Source organism: Equus quagga, chromosome 4, assembly GCF_021613505.1.
Source record: "Equus quagga isolate Etosha38 chromosome 4, UCLA_HA_Equagga_1.0, whole genome shotgun sequence".
NCBI lineage: Eukaryota > Metazoa > Chordata > Mammalia > Perissodactyla > Equidae > Equus > Equus quagga.
The window spans coordinates 22,084,854-22,097,943 of NC_060270.1; the positions used below are offsets into that span (position 1 = coordinate 22,084,854).

At 32.2% G+C, this 13,090-nt stretch overlaps 1 protein-coding gene across 1 annotated transcript in view; it reads left to right on the forward strand.

The window, feature by feature from the left end:
- The window catches only part of STXBP5L (syntaxin binding protein 5L), a 352,935-nt gene that overhangs the window by 242,901 nt on the left and 96,944 nt on the right, over window positions 1-13,090 (forward strand). The window lies entirely within an intron of this gene.

The window sequence follows — 13,090 nt, forward strand, 5'->3', positions numbered from 1 at the left end:
GTTCTTTCTAAGAAATCTTTGCCCATCCCAGGGTTGTTTGTTTGTTGTTGTTTTACTAAAAGTTTTATAACTGTTGCATTTATGTTTAGGTCTGTGATCAATCTCAGTTTGTGAGTATGATGTGTAACAGTTGGTTTCCTTTTGTCCACATATATTCAGTTGCTCTAGTACCATTTGGTAAAAAGATCCTTTGTTCTCCATTGAGTTCTTTTGGTATTATTGTCAAAAATAAAGTGTGGGTCTATTTCTGGAATCTCTACTCTGCGCCATTAATCTGTTTTTCTCCCTCTACCAATCCCACACTGTTTTGATTAATGTAGCTTTGTAGTAAGTCTTGAAATCAGGTAGCATAAGTCCTTCAAATTTATTCCACTTTTTAAAAATTGTTCTGGCTATTCTAGGTCTTTTGAATTTCTGACAGGAGCACAACTGAGCTGTTAGGTGTCAGAATAGCTGATTAACACAACAATGAGCCAAACTGAAGCCTTTAATCACTTACTTTGGAGTTGTAAGCAAGAAGCTAAAACTGGAAAAAGCATCAAATCCCCCCTGTTCTACTTTGCCCCAGGGAACAGCACAGCAGTGGAGGGTCAGGTGGATCAACCTGGACATAGAGTTCTTCTCACTGTTGAGGTTGCCCCAAACAAAAGGTTCTCACAGTGTTATGGACCCTGAGGTCAGAGGAGAGGGAGAGGGAGGAGGGCTAGGAGTGGAAGAGTATAGGGTAGATTGTCAGAGTAGGGAAAAGGGTCTTCAGAGTCTCCCCTTTTTCCCCAATAAGGATACCTCAGCAGAGGCACTTGAAGAAGACTTCTGCACAGGCCTCAGAAAAAGAGACCTAGCAATGAAGGCACTTGAGCTAGGAATGCAAATAGGCATAAAAACATGACCTGCCTAGAAAAGGGCCCTGAATCTTGACTGCAACTTCCTTCAGAGACTGCAATGCATTGGCTGTGCACTAAGTCTGGTCTTGGGAGGGCAACTTTCCCCTTGAGAGGCCTGCCAAGAAAATCCTTTGTAATTGCCTATTCAAACCTGAAAAATCACACAAAGGTTTTTAGCCAGGAGCTGGACTCCTCAATTTCCGTATACATTTTAGAATCAGCTTGTCAATTTCATTCAAAAAAGCTTACTGAAATTATGAATGGGGTTGCATTGAATCCATAGAAAAATTTGAGGAGAATTGGCATGTTGATAGTATGTAGTCTTCCCATCTATAAATATAATACGATGTTCCATTTATTTGGCATCTTCATTTCTCTCAGCAATGTTTTTTCATTTTGCAAGTGGGATTCTTGCATATATTTTGTTAAATTTATCCCCAAGTGGTTCACATATGTTGATACTATTGTAAATGGTATTATTTTTAAATTCATTTTCCAATTATTCACTTCTGCTATTTAGAAATACTAGTGTTTTTGTATATTTAACTTGAATCCTGTAAACTTGTTAATTCACTTATTGGTCCTAGTATTTGCTTGTGGTTTCCTACATAGACAATCATGTTTCTAAGAATAGAAGTCAATTCTACTTTTGACTTTCCACTCTTTATTTCTCTTTCTTGCCTTATTGCACTGGTTAGGACATTTAGTACAATGTTGAATAGACATGGTAAGAACGGACAGTTTGCTTTATTCCCAGCCTTGGGGGGAAACTATTCAATATTTCACCATTAAGAATATCATTAGTTCTAGATTGACAGTCTAGATTCCTTTTAACCCTAACTTGCTGAAAATTTTTATCATGAGTGGCTTGTGGATTCAGTCGGACCCTTTTACTGTGTTAATTCAAGTGATCATATTGTTTTCTCCTTATTTTGTTACTCTGCTGAATTATACTGATTAATTTTCAAATAATATACTATTATTGCATTCTTGGGATAAATCCCACATGGTCACAATGTATTACCCTTTTAGTATGTTACTGTATTTGATATGGCAATTTGTTAGGAATTTCTTTTGATGAGGAATATTAACCTTTAATTTTCTTTTCCTGGAATGTCTTTGTCAGGTTTTGATATCAAGGTTTTTAGGCCTCATAAAATGAATTGAAAAATGTTCCCACCTACTCTACTTTTAGAAAAGTTTGCATAAGATTAGTGTTATTTCTTTCCTAGATGTTTGACACAATTAACCAGTAAAGCTGTCTGGACCTAGAGTTTCTTGGTGGGAAGGATTTAAATTACAAATTCAATTTTTAAAATAGATATAATGGCTATCCAGATTTTTGTTTCCCTTTGTGTCAGTTTTGATAGTTTGTGTTTTTCAACGAATTTGTCATCCATCTGAGAGTTGGAAAAAACTAATAAATGTAATGATAATTTAAAGTGTTTTTTAAAGATACTTTAGTATAATTTATATAACGTAAAATTTACCATTTAAGTTTACCATTCAATTATTTTTAGTAAATTTGCAGACTTGTTCAAAACCATAACCACAATCAAATTTTAGAACATTTTTATCAGCCCTAAAAAGATCTTCATGTTCATTTGTCATCAGTTCTCATTCCTATCACTAGACAACCACTAATTTATTTTCCATCTCTATAGATTTGCCTTTTTTGGACACGTTGCATTTTAATATGTAGTCCTTTCATCTGGCTTCTTTAACTTAGCGTAATGTTTTTGAGGTAGTGTAGATTATCAGTACTTCATTCCCTTTTATTGCTAAATAGTATTCCATTTTATAGATAGACCACATTTTATTTTCCATTCACAAATTGATGGACATTTGGATTGTTTCTACTTTTTGAATATGATGAATAATGTTGCTGTGAACATTTATGAACAAGTCTTTGTATAGATGTTATGTTTTTATTTCCCTTGGGGAGATACCTAGGAGTGGAACTGGTCTGTAGTTTTCTTTTCTCTGGATATCTTTGTCTGTCTTTGATATCAGAGTAATACTGACCTCATAGAATGAATTCTATCCTGTATTTTCCAGCTAAGTTTGTGAAGGATTGGCACTTTTCTTTATATGTTTGATAAAATTCAACAATAAAGACACCTGGCTTCGGTTTGCTCTGGTAGAACTAGAGCCATGAAACTGGGGAGCAGGGGAATGAGAGCAGCCCCTGGCTAAAATTCCACAGACTCTCACTATTCTGACTGAGTTTCTGTAGTTTCTCTTCAGCAAACAATTCTCAATTTGATATAAGCTTTGGGAAATTTCCGGAGTCCTAAATAGTGGTTTATGTCAATTTTGTCCACTTTTATCACTGCTTTTTGAGAAGGGAATTTTCTGAGCTCCTTATGCAGCCATTCTGGAAGTCCTGCTGGCATAAAATTTATATCTAACATTTTCACATTATCTTTTTTGTGTCTCTAGGATTCTCATTTCTGATATCGGTAATTTACATCTTCTCTTTCTTTGCCCCCTGATCAGTCTTGCTAGGGTTTATCAATCTTATTAATATTTTCATAAAATTTCGTAAAATAAACTTTTGGCTTTGTGAATATTCTCAATTTTTTTCTCTTTTCAATTTCATTGATTTAAGCTCTTATTTTTATGTCCTTCCTCTACTTATTTTGGATATACTTTCCTCTTCTTTTTCCAGCTTCTTAAACTAGAAGCTTGCATAATTGCTTTTAAGTCTTTCTTTTTGATGTAACCATTTAGCATTATATATTTTCATGCAAGCACTGCTCGAGCTGCATCCCATAAATTTTGCCTTGTTATTTTAAATATGATTTAGTTTGAAATTTTTTTAATATTTCTTTTTTATTGCTCCTAAGTTATTTAGAACTGTTTAATTTTCAAATATTTAGAACTTTGCTATATATCTAATTATTATTGATTACCAATTTAATTATCTGTTGTAAAAGAACATATGTTGTCATTTTTTTCATTCCTTTAAAATTTACTGACAATTGTGTTATGGCCCAGCATATGATTTGTTTTGGTAAATGTTTCTTATTTGCCCCCAAATTCTGCAGTTTTCTTTTTAGCCTCAAGAACAAACTTACCACTCTTATAGTACAGTCTGAAGACAATGAATCCCATTTATTTCTTAATGGCATAAATGCATGTAGGACTGCTTGTTTGCAAATCAGTTAGAACATTTTATTTAGTATAGGCTTTATTCTTGGTAACTGAGAGGATTTTTTTCCCTAGATGTTAGATTGCTTCTAATAGTCATAATTTCTTTTCCTTTTTGTGAAACTGAAGTATCCAAATAAGTTAGTAAAACCTTTTATTTTTATAGTGTGTCAAAATTGTGTGCTACCCTGAAGGCATATGTAATATCAGTATATTAAAGTGACTATCTGGGGCCTGCCCCATGGTAGAGTGGTTCAGTTCACATGCTCTGCTTTGGCGGCCCAGGGTTTCACTGGTTCGAATCCTGGGTACGGACATAGCACTGCTCATCAGGCCATGCTGAGGTGGTGTCCCACATGCCACAACTAGAAGGACCCACAACTAAAAATACACAACTATGTACCAGAGGGCTTTGGGAGAAAAAAGGAAAAAGATAAAATCTTAATAAATAAATAAATAAATAAATAAAGTGACTAAGTATAATAAGTATAGGTAATAGAATATTTTAGATTTTAGATATTTTATATTAAATCATATATTTATAATTTATAATTAAATCATATATTTTATATCATCAGCATGGCTTGATGAGCAGTGCCGTGTCTGCGCCCGGGATCTGAACCAGCAAAACCCTGGGCCATGAAAGCAGAGCATGCAAATTTAACCACTCAGCCATGGGGCTGGCCCCTGATTATTTTTAATACATAAGCCACAATCAAGTAATATCATATTAGAGTTGAACATCAGTCAAGTCAAGATGAGATAAGTTAAAATTTTCAATAGCTATTTGATTGTCATGCAATTCACCATCAGGGAGGGAAGCAATTTAGCTGAATTTAGATTAGAGCTATGTTTAACAGGTATGTGGGAAACAAACATTAAGATAATTTTATTGACATTAATGTGACTAGCTGACAAAGGTTGAATATTGTTTGGTCACCATTTTAAGCAGGTAAACAATAGATAACTTTTGCTAAGGGTTAATAGAAATGTTAGGCTAAGCACAAAACTTATAGTCAGCTTCTCATTTTGAGTTAGCTCCTATAAAACATAACTTGTCTTTTATGCACAGTGAGAAGTGTTAACATAGTTAGAAATGACCATCTACTTAAGAAATAAAAAGACTTTTATCATCTGGATACCTCTCTGTGTGTCTTTTTCTTACTTGTAAATTGTCCAGGTATCTCAAATTATCAATAAATTGATTCAGTTTGATATAAAAGTAAGTTCTTGATTTTAATTAAAGATCTGGAAATTATAATGTAAGCCATTACATCAAGCCCTTATAATTTGTAGCATTAAAGAATGAGTCCATTTTATTCAGGTGTTATCTATTCTAATTCTTTAAACACAGAATTTTATAATGTTAAAATAATATTAGTTTCTTTGATCAAGAAAATTGATATGGGAAATTTAGGCAATTAAAATTAATTAGGCTTTTTATGAGAAAATAAACATTAGATTTACATTAGACGTACATAACTTACAACAGTACTGTCCAATAGAACTTTCTGCAGTGATGGAAATGTTCTATGATCTGTACAGTCCAATATGGTACTGGTAGCCACACTAAGCACTTGAAGCTAGTACAACTAAGGAAGTGAACTTTTAATTCTATTTAATTGTAATTAAGTTAAATTTAAATTAAAAATTTAAACATGCTAAAATTATTTTTATGTGGTGGTCAAATCAGGGAGAAAATGTAAAGCTGTTTTTAAGACAAAATTATTAAATCAGTCTAATTATTCTAAAGTATATTGATTACAAATGTTGCATTAGTTTTTTCCCTAAGTATATACTGGTAACAAAACTAAGATATTTAAAAGCAAATTTTTGCTTTTTATTTTGTAACTTAGCATCCAAAGCCATTAAGGAAGCATATTTAAACCTATTTTTCTATTTTGAGTTACAGCTTTAGAAAGAAAAGTGATTTCTTAAAGCACCAAAATATTAAAAGATATGAAATCGAAATATATTTTTTAAATATTTGATTTTCACCTATTTTGTATTTATATAAGTGCTTATACATTAACCTTTTTTATAAATGCCAAATAAAACAGAACACCAATAGGATTTTTAGACTTTATAATCTGTATTTTAATTCCCTGTCTAAGGTAGACAAATTATATTAATTTCTATATTCAAATATATTTTATGCTTATAAAATAGAAGTTTTTCAACTCTTGTACAATTTAGAAGGGCTAATTTTGATATGAAGTATCAAATTAGCTAAAGTATTTAGCTAAGTGTTGATTAATTACAGAAACAAAGAAGAGATTAACAAAAATGTTATTTTTATTATAAATCCCAAATCTTGAAACTATCTGTTTGTTGGTTGATATTTTCTTTTGAATTTCTTTACTAACAAGATATTGAAAGAAAAAAAAAATCTCACCTTGTTTTCCTCAATGAAATCATTTTATCTTTCAGTTATGTTAAGCAAAATATCCAATTTTTAAAATCTTTTCTCTGCCTGTCATTCTCTATCCCTTTCTCTCCAGAACACTCTTAGGGACCAGAGTCTATAATTTTAGCTCTGATTTTCTCAGACTACCTTTTGGTAGTAATTTAATGAAGTAAATGTTTATTAATGTTAAAAATAACTTTTTTGAGGTATAACATATATGAGATAAAATTCACCAATGTTAAGTATGCAATATGAGTTATGACAAATATAAATCATAACCACCAACAAACTAATAATATAAAAAGTATCCATCACCTCAAAAGGTTCCCTCATGCCCCTTTGCATTCAATTATCACCCTCTCACCTCCTGGCCCCCAAAACCACTGATTTGCTTTCTATTACTATAGTTTTGCATTTCCTGCAATTTCATATAAATAGACACATAAATCATTTTGTTTTCTTTCACTTAACATAATGCTTTTGTTTTTGGTGAGGAAGATTGGCCCTGAGCTAACATTTGTTGCCAATCTTCCTCTTTTTGCTTGAGGAAGATTGATGCTGATCTAACATCTGTGCCAGTCTTCCTCTATTTGGCATTTGAGACACTGCTGCAGCATGGCTTGATGAGTGGTGTGTAGGTCCTGGCCCAGGATCCAAACCTGCAAACCCCAGGCTGCCGAAGTGGGGCATGGAAACTTAGCCACTACACCCTGGGGCTGAACCCCTGCATAATGCTTTTGTGATTCATCCATGTTGTTGAGTGTATCTGTGGCTTGTTCCTTTTCATTGCTGCATAATATTCCATTATGTGGATATACAAAAATGTGTTTATCCATTTACCAGTTTATGGAAATTTCATTATTTTCAGTTTTAGGCTATTGTGAATAAATTTTCTGTTAACATTCAGTTACAAGTCTTTGTGTAACATTTGTTTGCATTTTCTTGAGTAAATAACTTGAGTGGAATTACTGGGTCATATGGTAAGTATATATTTATAAGACAGAGACAAACTATTTTATAAAGTTGTTATATCATTTTGCATTTCTACCAGCAATGTATTAAGGTTTCAGTTTTTCCACATATGTGTGAACACTTGATATTGTCAATCTTTTTAATTCTATCTATTCTGGTGGGTTCAGTGATATCTAAATGTGGTTTTAATTTACATATCCCTGGTAATTAATGATGTTCAGCATCTTTTAAATGCTTATTTCACGTTTGTACATCTTGTTTGGTGAAATGTCAGTTCAAATCTTTGCCTATTTTTTGTAATCAAGTTGTCTTATTATTACCAAGAGTTCTTTGAATGTTCTGAATAAGATATATATTTTCCAAATGGTTCCTCTCAGTCCATGGCTTGCTTTTTCATTTTGTTAATGGTATTTTCTATAGAGCAAATGATTTAATTTTGATGTCTTGCAGGTTACCAAATTTTTATTTTACAATTTGTGCTTTTCATGACCTGTTTAACTGTTGTCTAACCCAAGATTACTATGATTTTTTCTTGATCCATTTTTTTTTTCAGAATACTACTTTCCAACTCATTATTTTTTTGGTTGGGAAAGATTCACCCTGAGCTAGAAGATTTGTTGCCAACCTTCCTTCATTTTTTTTCTCCTCCCCAAAGCCCCAGTGCATAGTTGTATATTCTAGTTGTAAGTCCTTCTAGTTCTTCTATGTGAGCCACCACCACAGCATGGCAACAGACAAGATTAGTGGTGTGGTTCTGTGACTGGGAACCAAACCTGGGCTACCGAAGCAATGAGAGTGAGAGTGCCAAACTTTAACCACTAGGCCATCAGAGCTGGTTCTCTTGATCCATTTTAAGTTATTTTTTTTTGTATTATGGAAGGTAAAAGTTAAGCCTCAGTTTTTTACTTATGGATATCCAATTGTTTCACCATCATTTACTGAAAATATTGTCTTCTGATTTTCCATAGCACTTTTGTCAAATAACAATTGACCAATTATGTGTGAGTTTGTTTATGGACATTTTTTGTTCCATTAGTATTTATGTTTTCTTTATTTTACTACCATGCTGTCTTGATTCCTGTAGCTTTAGAGTAGGTCTTGAAATTATACACTGTAAGTCCTTAAACCTTCTTATTTTTTGAAACTGTTTGGGCTATTCTAGACCCATTGCATTTCCATATACAGATGGTCCCCGACTTACAATGATTTGACTTGTGATTTTTCGACTTCACAGAGGTGCAAAAGCCATACGTATTCAGTAGAAACTATAGTTTGAATTTTGATCTTTTCCTGGGCTAGCAATATATGTGGTACAGTACTCATGTCATGCTAGGCAGTAGCAGCAAGTCATACTTCCCAGTCAGCCATTTGATCACAAAGGGCAAACAATGGATACACTTACATCCATGCTGTACCCAATCAGCCATTCTGTTTTTCACTTTCAGTATTGTATTCAATAAATTACATGAGATATTCAACACTTCATTATAAAATAGGCTTTGTGTTAGATGATTTTGCCCAACTGTAGGTTAATGTAAGTGTTATGAGCATGTTTAAGGTAGGCTAAGCCATGATGTTTGGTAGATTAAGTGTATAAAATTTGTTAAATGCACTTTACGGTATTTTCAACTCTCAATGGGTTTATCAGGCTGTAACCCTATTGTAAGTTGAGGAAGATATGTATATTTTAGAATCATGTTTTCAATTTCTTAAAAAAGAAGTCTTTGGGGATTTTGTTTGGAATTGCTTTGGCTTTGTAGATCAATGGGGGGAAAATTAACAATATCGAGTCTTCTAACTATTGATCAAGGGACATATCTCCATTTATTTAGGTCTTCTTTAATTTCCCTCAGCAATATTTTCTAATTTCAGTGTACACATTGTCTACATATGTTGCTAAATTTATGCCTAAGTATGTCATAATTTTGATGCTATTATAAATATTGGATGGAGAGTTCTATAGGTGCCAGTTTAGTCAAGGAGGTTGACAGTGTTGTTCAAAACTTCTGTATCTTTACTGATTATTTTTTACCTAATTGTTCTATCAGTTATTGAAAGAAGAATGTTTGCACCCTTAATTTTCCTATTCTTCCTTCCTGCTCTCAGTATTTCTCCACTTACTTTGAAGCTCTATCATTAGATGAATCCACATTTAGGATTGCTGTATCTTCTTGATGAATTGACCTCTTAATCATTCTCCCTATTTATTCCTCAAAATTTTCCTTGTTCTGAAATATACTTTGTCTATATTAATATTACATTAATATAGCTATTTCAGCCTTCTTTTAATTAGTGTTTTCATGTTATATGTTTTCCTTCCTTTTACTTTATCTTTAAAGTTGATTTGTTGTAGGCAACATATAGTGGGTCTGAGTTTTTATCCACCTAGGCAATCTCTGCCCTTAATTGGAGTGTTTAGATGATTGACATTAATGTGATTATCCATACGGTTGGGTTTCACACAAACATTTTTCTATTTGCCTCATTTGTTCTTGCCTCCTTTTTTCCTGCCTTCTTTTGAATTGCATATCTCTTAATGATTCTGTTTTTATCTCCCTTATTGTCTCAAGTATTTTATTTTTTAATTTAAAAAAAGTAATTAATTTTTTATGGTTTGCTCTGTGGTTTACTATATATCTTTAACTTATCAAATAAATAAATAAATGGCATTATACCACTTCACATATACTGTAAGAACTTTATAACAGGATACTTTTATTTCTACTCTTGTTCTTAGTACTATTATTGTCATATGTTTTATTTCTATACATGGTATAAACCCCCAATACATTGTTCTTGTTTTTTTTAAACAATTATCTTTTGAAAAAATAAGAAAATTCTTTAACATTAATCCACATATTTACCATTTCTTGTGGTCTTCCTTACTTAGTGTGGATCCATTTTCTATCTGATATCTTTTCTCTTCTGCTTGAAGGACTTCCTTTATTATTTCTTGTAGTACAGGGCCCCTAGTGATAAATTCCCTCAGCTTTTATTCATATGTAAAAATGGATATTTCACCATTTGAAAGATATATATACTGGGTATAGAATTTTATTTTGACAGATTATATTCATTTATTATTTTAAAGACATTACTCCATTGTCTTTTGGTTTCTCATGAGTAGGTTTCATCATTCTTAAGATTTCCCCTGTGTCGGAAATATATATTTTTCTCTGACTGCCTTTAACATTTCCTCTATAGCACTAGTTTTCAGCAATGTTGTTATGACGTTTGTATTTTTCTTTGTGTTTATTCTTCTTAGGATCCTTTGAGTTTCTTGAATCTATAGGTTTATTGTTATCATCAAATTTGGCTATCATTTGGCTATTTTGGCTATCACTTCTTCAAATATGTTTTCTGCTGACCTTCCTTTCTGGAAGTCCAGTTACATTTATTCTGGATTGCTTAATTTTGTCCCATGGGTCAGTGATACTTTGTTGGGTTTTTCAGCTTTTTTTTCTCTCATGTTTCATTTTGGAAATTTTCTATTGCTATTGATTCAAGTTCACTATTCTTCTCTTCTACAATGTGTAATAGTCAGATGATTTTTCATTTTAGATTTTATCCCTAGAAATTTGATTTGTCTTTTTTATATCTTCAATTTCTCACTTTATCACATTCATGTTTTCCTGAACTGTCTTGAATGTCTGGAAAATATTTTTCGAAGCATTTTTAATATACTTGTATGCTAATTTTATCATCTGTTTCATTTCTAAGTATGTTGGCTTATTTTTTTCCCTCTGGTTATTGGTCATGTTTTCTCAATTCTTCATATGCCTGCTACTTTTAATATAGTGGACATTGAAAATTTTACATTTATGGTAGTATTTTGTTGGATTCTTTTCAATAGTGTTGGATATTTTTCTGAAAGGCAGTTACATTACTTAGAATCATTGTTTTTAACCTTTTTTGTGGTGGGTCCAGAAAAGCTTTTAGTTTATGGCTAATTTGTCCCCACTATTGAAGTGATAACTTATTTCTGTTTTTCCATGTATTAGGAGATCTTAACAATTTTGCTGGTAGTAACATGAAATATCCTCAACATTGTGTGAACTTTGGGAATTGTTCTGCTTTAATTTTTGGTGGTTCTTTCCTGAGCCTAGGATAGTTTCTTCACATGGCTACACGGATCAGTACACAGCCAAAATTCTGGACCATTCTGTAAATCTCTAGTGTACTCTCTCTGTGCAGCTCTCTTCTGTATAGTATTTTGCCTCATAAATTCTAGCTGCTTTTGTAGCATCACTCTGATCTCCATCTTCTCAATTCAACGAGACCACTGATCTCTCTTTTAGTTTCAGTTTCCTGTGCTCTAGCGTGGAAATCTCTCCGTTCACTAAGCTAGAACACTTAACTAGAATTCCTAGTTAAAGTTTACCTCGATTGTTTTTCTTCTCTCATCTTATCCTATGTTGCCTGCTGTGAAACTGTTGTTTAATATATTTCGTCCAGTTTTCTAGTTGTTTATGGTAGGAGATTAAACCCAGTATCCTTATTCACTTTTCAACAACCATTGCCTGACCTCCCCAATACTGAGGTATAATTTTCCAGTATTCTTATTTTTAGTTCCAAGATAAAAATAGTTATTTTGGTTGGTGTCATACATTCTAGTTGCCTATTTTTATCCTTTCAGTATTGCATTTGGGAACTCTGTCATTCCTGTAAGCAGAAGTAATTTATTATATTTTAACATAAAAAGTTTAGAGATATTAACTTGCTACAGTATATATAACATTACGTTTGCTTATAATAATATTAAGATCAATCCTACTTTTGTGTGGAAAATTTTCACAGTACTTTAACAACAGATTTCTGATTTGATATTCATAAAAGCCCTGTGAACTAGATAAATCTAGTAGTATAATTCTCATTATAAAGTAAAGCCTGGCAAGATTCATTGATTTTTCTCCAAGTCATATAACCTATAAATGATAAAGATGGGATTTCTGACTTCTATAACAATACTTTTTCCAGTTTCCAAAGTCTGTCTTACTGGAAGATGTAGAACTCTATGTGAAATACCAAAACATTCAGTATGGTGGAACTTCTCTTTTAATTTCTTGTGAGGAAGGCAGTGTGGTGGAGTGGGAAGAACTAAACTGAGAGTAAGCAGATGATTTGTCAACCAGATTCAATCTAAGTAATAAAACAACATGGAATTTATATAAAACGAGCAAAACAACATTCATTCAACTAGTGTATATTTAGTTTAGGGAGCAAAAGCACAGATTTACAATTGTTCAGCCAGAGGGCATGTTGTAAATGGAGAAAAAGAGAGTTAGTGTATGCCTAATGGTTAAGTTGAGCAAAATGCCTGCTGAGGAGAGCTATTTTAATTTATCGAGAGATTTAGGTAATAAATTAATCAAATTGTCTTTCTCTTTTAATAAATGAGGCAAAATACAGAACAGAGTAGTGAGAACATTTTAATTTTTTGTGAATGAAAGTTGTATTTCTGTTTATATCTACTACAATGTCAAAACTTTAAATATATGAATTAATTTTTGTGTAAAATTATGTGTTAAATGTATACTGTTTGTTTAAGAAGAGAACTAATTTGGAGCCTAATAATTATTAAAAAAAAGATCTAATTACGTACCTAAGCATCTGTAGCTATTAAAGCATAACATTTCTTGACCTTTTCCCCCTTGCATAGCAAAAAGATTTTATG